Source organism: Phascolarctos cinereus, unplaced genomic scaffold (assembly GCF_003287225.1).
Source record: "Phascolarctos cinereus isolate Bilbo 61053 unplaced genomic scaffold, phaCin_HiC Scaffold_5;HRSCAF=322, whole genome shotgun sequence".
Classification (NCBI taxonomy): domain Eukaryota; kingdom Metazoa; phylum Chordata; class Mammalia; order Diprotodontia; family Phascolarctidae; genus Phascolarctos; species Phascolarctos cinereus.
The window spans coordinates 221915966-221923269 of NW_027555958.1; the positions used below are offsets into that span (position 1 = coordinate 221915966).

Here is a 7304-nt window from a genome sequence, read left to right on the forward strand (position 1 = left end):
ACCATGTTCAACAGACTATATGCTCCTGATGTGTGTTCCTTCAGCACAAAGTGAGAATCTAACATTCATGTAGTACTTCACATATGTTATCTCATCTGATAACAACTGACATTTAAGAAATATTTTGCTTACCTAACACTTACTTAGATTTGAGTCTCATAACAACTACATGAGGTGGGTGCTACATTTGTCATTAAGCCAATTTTATAGACAAGGATACTGAGGTTCACAGAGATTAAATGACCTGCAGCTAGTATGTATCAGAGATGGGATCCTCAACCCAGTTCTTCCTGACATCCATCATACTAGCCAGTACACCATGCTGATTCTCATCCTTACCATGGACCCTTGGTGTATTTTTGATTCTCTGTTGAGTGTGAGAAAAAAAGGCAGCATAGTTTAATGGACCCAGAACTGGTCTCAAAGTAAAACTGACGTTCAAGTTCTGTCTCTTATATATAATGACTATAACCTTAGTCAATTCACTTAACCTTTAAGTATCCCCAGGCAACTCTCTAAGACTCCTAAATTTCAGAATAGGTACTGATTTGCATAGACAGGGTCCCTCACTGGGAATTCCCTTTAACTATAGAATTACAGATCTAGTCTAAAAAACAAGCAAACAAATGAAAAAATAAATTCACAAACAAATGAATGAAAGCATAAATAAAAGTAGAATGAGGAAACTGGAGCCCAGAGAGGTTAATCCTATTTACCCAAGGTTATGTGAACTAGTATCTGGCCTGGATGATATTAAGAGACAAAGCTTCTGATTCCAAATCTTTCTGCTACACTAAAATGTCTTAGAAAAATAATAGACTCTATTACAATCTTTACTTACCCCACTGAGGTTGCTGAATTTAGAGGAGCATAGATTCAGAGTTGGAAGGAATCTTAGAAATGACCTAGTAGTCAAACTCCTTTATTTTAGGTATGAAGAATCTGAGTCCCAGAGTAGTTAAACGACTTTCCCAGGTCATAAGTAGTACAGGTGGAATTCAAATGCAAGCTTTCTTGACTGCAAATGTAGCATATTCTACAGTCCCCCAATCAAATCATTGGTTATTTGGGGGAAAGGAGTAGGAGGTGAAGGAAGGTAGGAATTATTTGCCATGCATTATGTTGAGTGCCTTACAAAATGTTATGTCATTTGATCCTCACCACAACCTTACAGCAATCCTTAACAAAATCTCCCTTTTTGACTTCTTTTTATGTGTCATCTTCCCTTCTAAACTGTAAGTTCCTTGAAGGCAGGGACTATCTCCTTTTGCTTGGACTCATATTTTTAGGTCTCCCATTGTGTCCATGATCATCTCCATCCTAATTTATATCTTGCCACTAGACCCAGATGGCTCTGGAGGAGAGAGTAAGGCTGGTGACTCTGCACAGCCCTCCCTCACTTAAATCCAATCCACATGAAAGTCATGGCATCACCTTCCTGATGTCACGGTCCTCTTTGAGAACAAAGGACAAACAACTACAACGACAACAGCAATGACATTCTCAGTGCTTAGCATGGAGCCTGGCACAGAGAAAGGACTTAGTAAATGCTTGATGGGTAAGTTATGGACTGACCAAATTCATGACTCTATAACCCAGAAGGGCAGTAGTGGTCTGGCCAAATCTAATGCATTTTTATCCCCCTGACTTTTTCATGGAATTTGATATGTTTATGTTCCTTCCCTTCCTTCTTGAGATTCTTCCTTGACTTTTTTGTCATTTTATTTTTCTAGTTTTCCTCCCACTTACTTTTTATTTTCTCTTTGAGTGCTTACCTACCTCTCTTCTACCCTCTTTTATTTTTAAAATTTTATTATCTCATTCTGAACTTCAACACAAAAAAGAACATTTCTATATACATAATAGCACAGAAAGAGGATTCTGTATGAAGGTGTGAATTTTCATTCCATACTGCTTGTTTTATTTTTTTAAAGAAGATATGATAAATTCCATACATTATCATCAAAACTGTTGCTCTTATTTACTCTTCTTTTTATGAATCTATTGTTCACTTAAAAATGTTTCAATGCCCCCCATGTTTTGACATCACTACTACTAGCTCCCCCACCCACATCCCTCTCAAAGAACTCCTTCCCTAACTAAAAATTAAAGGAGAAAAATGCCAAAATAACCTACTGAATCAGTCAGCTAGAATTTATCAGGCACCATCTATATGCCAGGCACCATGCTAAGTGCTGGGGATACAAAGAAAGTTAAAAAAAATCAGTCCCTACTCTTAAAGAATTCATAGTCTAAAACTATATGCAATCAACTATATAAATCTATTACAATAGTCCAGGATGGTGGTCACTGGTAAGAGAGCCCGGACCAGAATGATGCCATTAGGAAGAATGCTAATGAAATCATATGCTCAATCCCTTGATGAGCTAGTTATCTTTGTTCTCTTCACCAACAACTGATGAATGTTGGTACAATAGCTTCACTTTTCATACCAAATGTGGCATTTAATTAATTTTGTCTTCATGCCCATATTCCAAACAACATTAGTACAGTGGAATAACTGCAGTCCTTGGGGGCAGGCAATGATAGATTCAGTTGGTGATTTAAAAACATATGAAAAGGAAAATAATCTTTACATTACAAGTTAATTTCCCATGCTAAACCTATTTCTTCTCATGTTAAATAAAGGTTTTGTACTAGATGGTCTTTAAGCTCTTTTGCTAGGTCCTAAATCCTAAAACATTTGTATTAACACATGCCTAAGAAAAAGTTTCTCAAAAAACCAAATGTCTTGAAAAGGTAGCCAGATGCATGAGGGTCCAGTGGCCCTGAAAGATTGTATGTCAGACTGCATTGGGTTGGATTGGAAAACCCAAAAGCGTGACTGAGAAGGACACAGCTGACACAGCCGTTTTAGCCTAGAGGAGCTACCACTTTTATTGTTCTTCAAATATTGCTTTGATCACAGACTGTGGTGCAGAAATTTCACTGTCTACTGCATGGATCAAAGATGAATTGAGCTGAGCTGAAACTGTAACAGAAATAAATGGGGTCTCAGAACCCCAAGTAGAGTGAACTCTGGTTACTCCTCTACTGATTCTCACAAAGCACTTCCAGCAGTGTTTCAAGTTCTCCAGGCAGCTCACTCTGTTGCCAGGAGTCTTTTAACAGGAAATATTTTCTCTGGGGATCAGCAATCCTGGCCCACCTCTCTCTTGTCTTATACTTTATTAAAGTATTGACTCTTACTTGAAAAATTGTAAAATAGTTTTATGGAAAGAGCTCTGGATTGGAGGGATCTGGAGGTGGGAGTCACATAACTACTTCCAACAAACTGTTATTGAGCAAGTGACTAAAATTCTCTGTGCCTTAGTTGCCCTAACTAAAAATCAAATAGGCAGGGTGGTTGGAAGGAGCCCTGCACTTGAAGTAAGTGGAACTTGGTCTACCACTTTCTACCTGGACATTGTTGTTGTCACTGATGTTGTTGTTCAATCACGTCTGACTCTTTATGACCTTATTTGGCGTTTTCTTGGAGTGGTTTGCCATTTTCTTCTCCAGCCTATTTTACAGATGAGGAAACTGAGGCAAACAGGATTAATCGACTTACCCAGAGTTACCCAAGTAGTGTCTGAGGTCAGATTTGAACTCAGGAAGATGGGTCTTCCTGGCTTTAGGCCCTGAACACTATTCACTGCTCCACCTAGCTGCCCTTAGGTAAATTACTTAACCTTGCTGGGCCTCAGTTTCCTCAACAATAAAAAGAGAGGGTTAAAATGGATGCTCTTCAAGGTCCTTCCTATTCTAGACCTATGATCTTGTCAATCTCTCTTTTTTTTTCTTTTAAAAATAATTTCATTCTGGATTTAAACACCAAATAAAGTGGATATGGTTGCATGAAAAACTGTGGGTCTCTCTTTTGTACCACTTCCTTTTCTTTTTAGGTATTTAAATTCATCTTGTAGCTTTCAAGACTGTGCTGCTGCCTCTGCTTCTCTCTAGATTTTCTTCTATTCTCTTCCCTGCTTTTTAAAGCTAGACTGTATATCTCCCAGGATATAATGAGAGTAAGTGGATGCATGTTTCAAGTTTTCCAGCACCTAAATTCCAAATGAAACTGCCATACCCTCAATACCTCAAATTTGAGCTACTATAGACTGTTAAGTGTTTCAACATGTTCTTCAACTTTCTTTGACTGTAGTTTGGGAGGGAACATGAAGTCATAGAGGAGACACTTTTTGAGCATCAAATCTGGAATCAAAGCAAAAGCTCTCCCAAGAGCATGTAAAAGCTGCCTTGGAGGATTTAGATAGTAAGGACATTCTCATTATCATTACTGCTACCTTCAAGGTCTTCACTCATCAGGCTGACTAAGGTTTTGAGCAGGCTGGTTACAGATTTCCAACCCCCAAGAGAACATTCCTAAAGGTGGCCTTTGTATTTCATCTGGGTGAAGAGGACCATTTGTTGCATCTCTTGTGTCCTGGGCTGTGCAGAGGTTCCTGAATTGTAGAAGTAGTTTCCTATTTGGCTCTGAAAGAACAGGCCCATTTTGTTCTTTGAGGGTGATGCTCACATGGGATTTCCAGGACCTTTGACCTTCCATGACTCTTTCTGCTTGGTTTCCAAGTCTCTTTTTAAGTTTCTTCTTCTCTTCCCCCTCCCTAGTGAGGGTTTCCAAATGTAAGGACAAATTATTTATTTCTTGTTCTCTGTGCATCAATTGAATTTTATGTTGGTCTTCTGCTTCCATAAACTTTTGTTTTACATTCTTGCTAATTTTCACTTGTTCCTTTACTTGTTCAATTTTGCTAGTTCTTCAGCATTGCTGCTACATTTTGCTCTCTCATCTAATAGTAGTTATTTGCATTTCTTATAATTTTCTGTTTTCTCAACAGTTTATTTAGTCATTTCACAAACTTGTCGCCTTGTCCCCATCTCAGAAATTATCTCAGAAGTAGCAAGTTCGACGACAGCAGCTGATAGTTTGATGTCAGCAGGGGAGCCGGCCATATTCTCCATGTGGCTTGAAGCATCTATCTCTTCCTGTTGGTTTCCAGTTTTAGCCTGCTCACTTGCTTTTGGAGCCTCTGACACTCCTTGAATTTCTCTCTGTAATTGTTTGCAGCCATTTGCAGAGGAAGCTTCCAGTCTTCCTCAAGTGGCTTTTTTTTTCCCTGTTGCTTTTTCACAATTTCACCTCTCAGTTTGACCACACCATTCCCCAGGTGATTTTTTGACTGTTTTCCAGCCTGCCGCTATGGAGATCAGTTATTTTCTGATTCCTCACATTCACTGCATCACTCAGCTTTTTGGCCAGAAACATGACTTCTTTGGTCTCCTTTGTAATTACTCTCTGTGTCATGGTCACGAGATCTTCCTCAAACTGGAGAACATTCAAAGGTGATTCACTGTATTTTTCCTTAAGCTCCTTGTTTTCCATATTTAGATTTTGTGGTGCTTCAATAAGGCCCTTTTGCAGCATTTGCAGCTGGTTACATCTCTTTTTCTTCAAGTTCCTTTTCTAGTTTTCCAACTTGTTATCTGAGCTGCAAATTCTCTCTTTTTTAGAGCCTTTAATGGATTTCTTCAGTTTTCTCAATTTTAAAATCAAGAAGGACAGTTTTTATAGTTACCACTAGCATGCCAAAATTTCCTTCATCTTCCATAATTAAGCAGTTCCTTAACTGGAGAAGACACTTGAAATTAGAATTGTGTACTTGCTCCAGAAATCTCACCCTTATAGGTAACATAACAGAATCGATAAACTTCCCCATCATTGTTTGGGAGGTAATACTTGGAAGGACAAAAAAAATGATTGTTGATCACATAACGCTCCATCACCGGGGACCATAAAAATGTATAATTATCTTGAGCTTGCCAACCCAATCTTTGGGGTATGGATGGATATAATGAATTGGAAAGATAACATTTAGCCACATTTTGAAAGATGATGTACAAAGTTGGAAGTCTCTTGAGTGCTTGACAATGAGACCTCTTGAATGGATGTCATAGTTTAGCAAAAGTGGGTCCCTAATGTTGGGGATCTGTAAGGATGTAGAGGGCCACAGGCTGTTCAAGAGGTCTCACTGATGGGTGAAGGCTCCTCTCGGGTGCTGATCTTTGAGCAAAGGTCACCTGGTTTGGTGCTCCATTGTATGGATCTTTAACAATCTTTAACTCCCCTAGTTATTGTATGGTCATTAGCAGTCTATTCTGGGATTGGAGTCAGATAAGTGCACAGGACGTGCATGCACTACTGTCCTTGAGCACAGCATGGGCTATCCGTCATTGTAACTTGAGAAAGAGTTCCTGTTATTTTACTATATAAGTACTTTGTTAAAAATAAACGGAGTTGCTTCCATCTTGTCTCCCGCCTCATCAATGCGCATTCGAGATAGAAGGTTAAGCTGGTCTTATTCCTTCAAAGTTAGGATCCTGCCTGTAGCGGCAAGCTGAGTTAGCTGTGCACAGCAATCTGGCGCCCAACGTGGGGGCCCCCTTTGGTAGTCTGAAGACTGAAGGGCAGGCAGCGGAGGAAGCTGAGAAAACAAACCACGATCCACAACGTGGGACACCTTTTAGCCTGAGAAGTGAAGGGCCGGGCCGGAGAAAAGGCGGAGAAATCACCCCACGGTCAGGACACCGAGGTCTTTGGGAAGCCAGGCAGCCTCTTTATGAGAGGTCTCCGAATCGTATTCCCGTGGCACAAAACTACGGAGAGGTAAGGTAAAGTTTTATCATGAGGCAAAATCTAGGTAAACTCTCAGATAAGGAACAGAATGTTAGAGTAATATATAAAGTGATTAGGGAACAGGGGTGCTTGGAAACTCCTAAGAAAATAAGAGAGTTTCTAGATATTATTGATATAAAATCTCCATGGCACCCCAGAGAAGGGAACTTAAATTTAGAACAATGGAAAATAGTGGGAGAACAATTGACAGAATTTTATAACACCAAAGGCCCAAAATCAGTTCCTCTGGGTACTTTCACTATCTATAATCTTATGAAAATGGGCTTGTAGGAGCTGTGAGAACAAAGGAAGCTCCCGCCATGTGCCATGAGGAATTTCAAAAATCCCCAAGGGGAAGTAGAAAAGAAACGTGTAGTCACAGCACTATATTGTGGACATTGTGGAGCATTACAAAGTGAAAAAGTTTCCTTTTGTAAAAACCAAAACCTTAAGAAAGATTTTGCCTGGTTTTAGAATATCATGAAAAGAAAAGATTAAAAAAAATATATAAAAATAGTATTATTTCATTTGTGTAGGGAATTTCTGACAAGTTTCTCGCTTTTGGATTCTCCCTGTCATTTTGTTCTATGTTTGTCTGTGTCTGTGTGAA

General features: G+C 39.2%; 1 pseudogene; it reads right to left on the bottom strand.

Moving 5' to 3' along the window:
- Positions 1-4266: 4266 nt before the first annotated feature.
- On the bottom strand, positions 4267-5974 carry LOC110213548 (tax1-binding protein 1 homolog pseudogene; annotated as a pseudogene).
- Positions 5975-7304: the final 1330 nt, after the last annotated feature.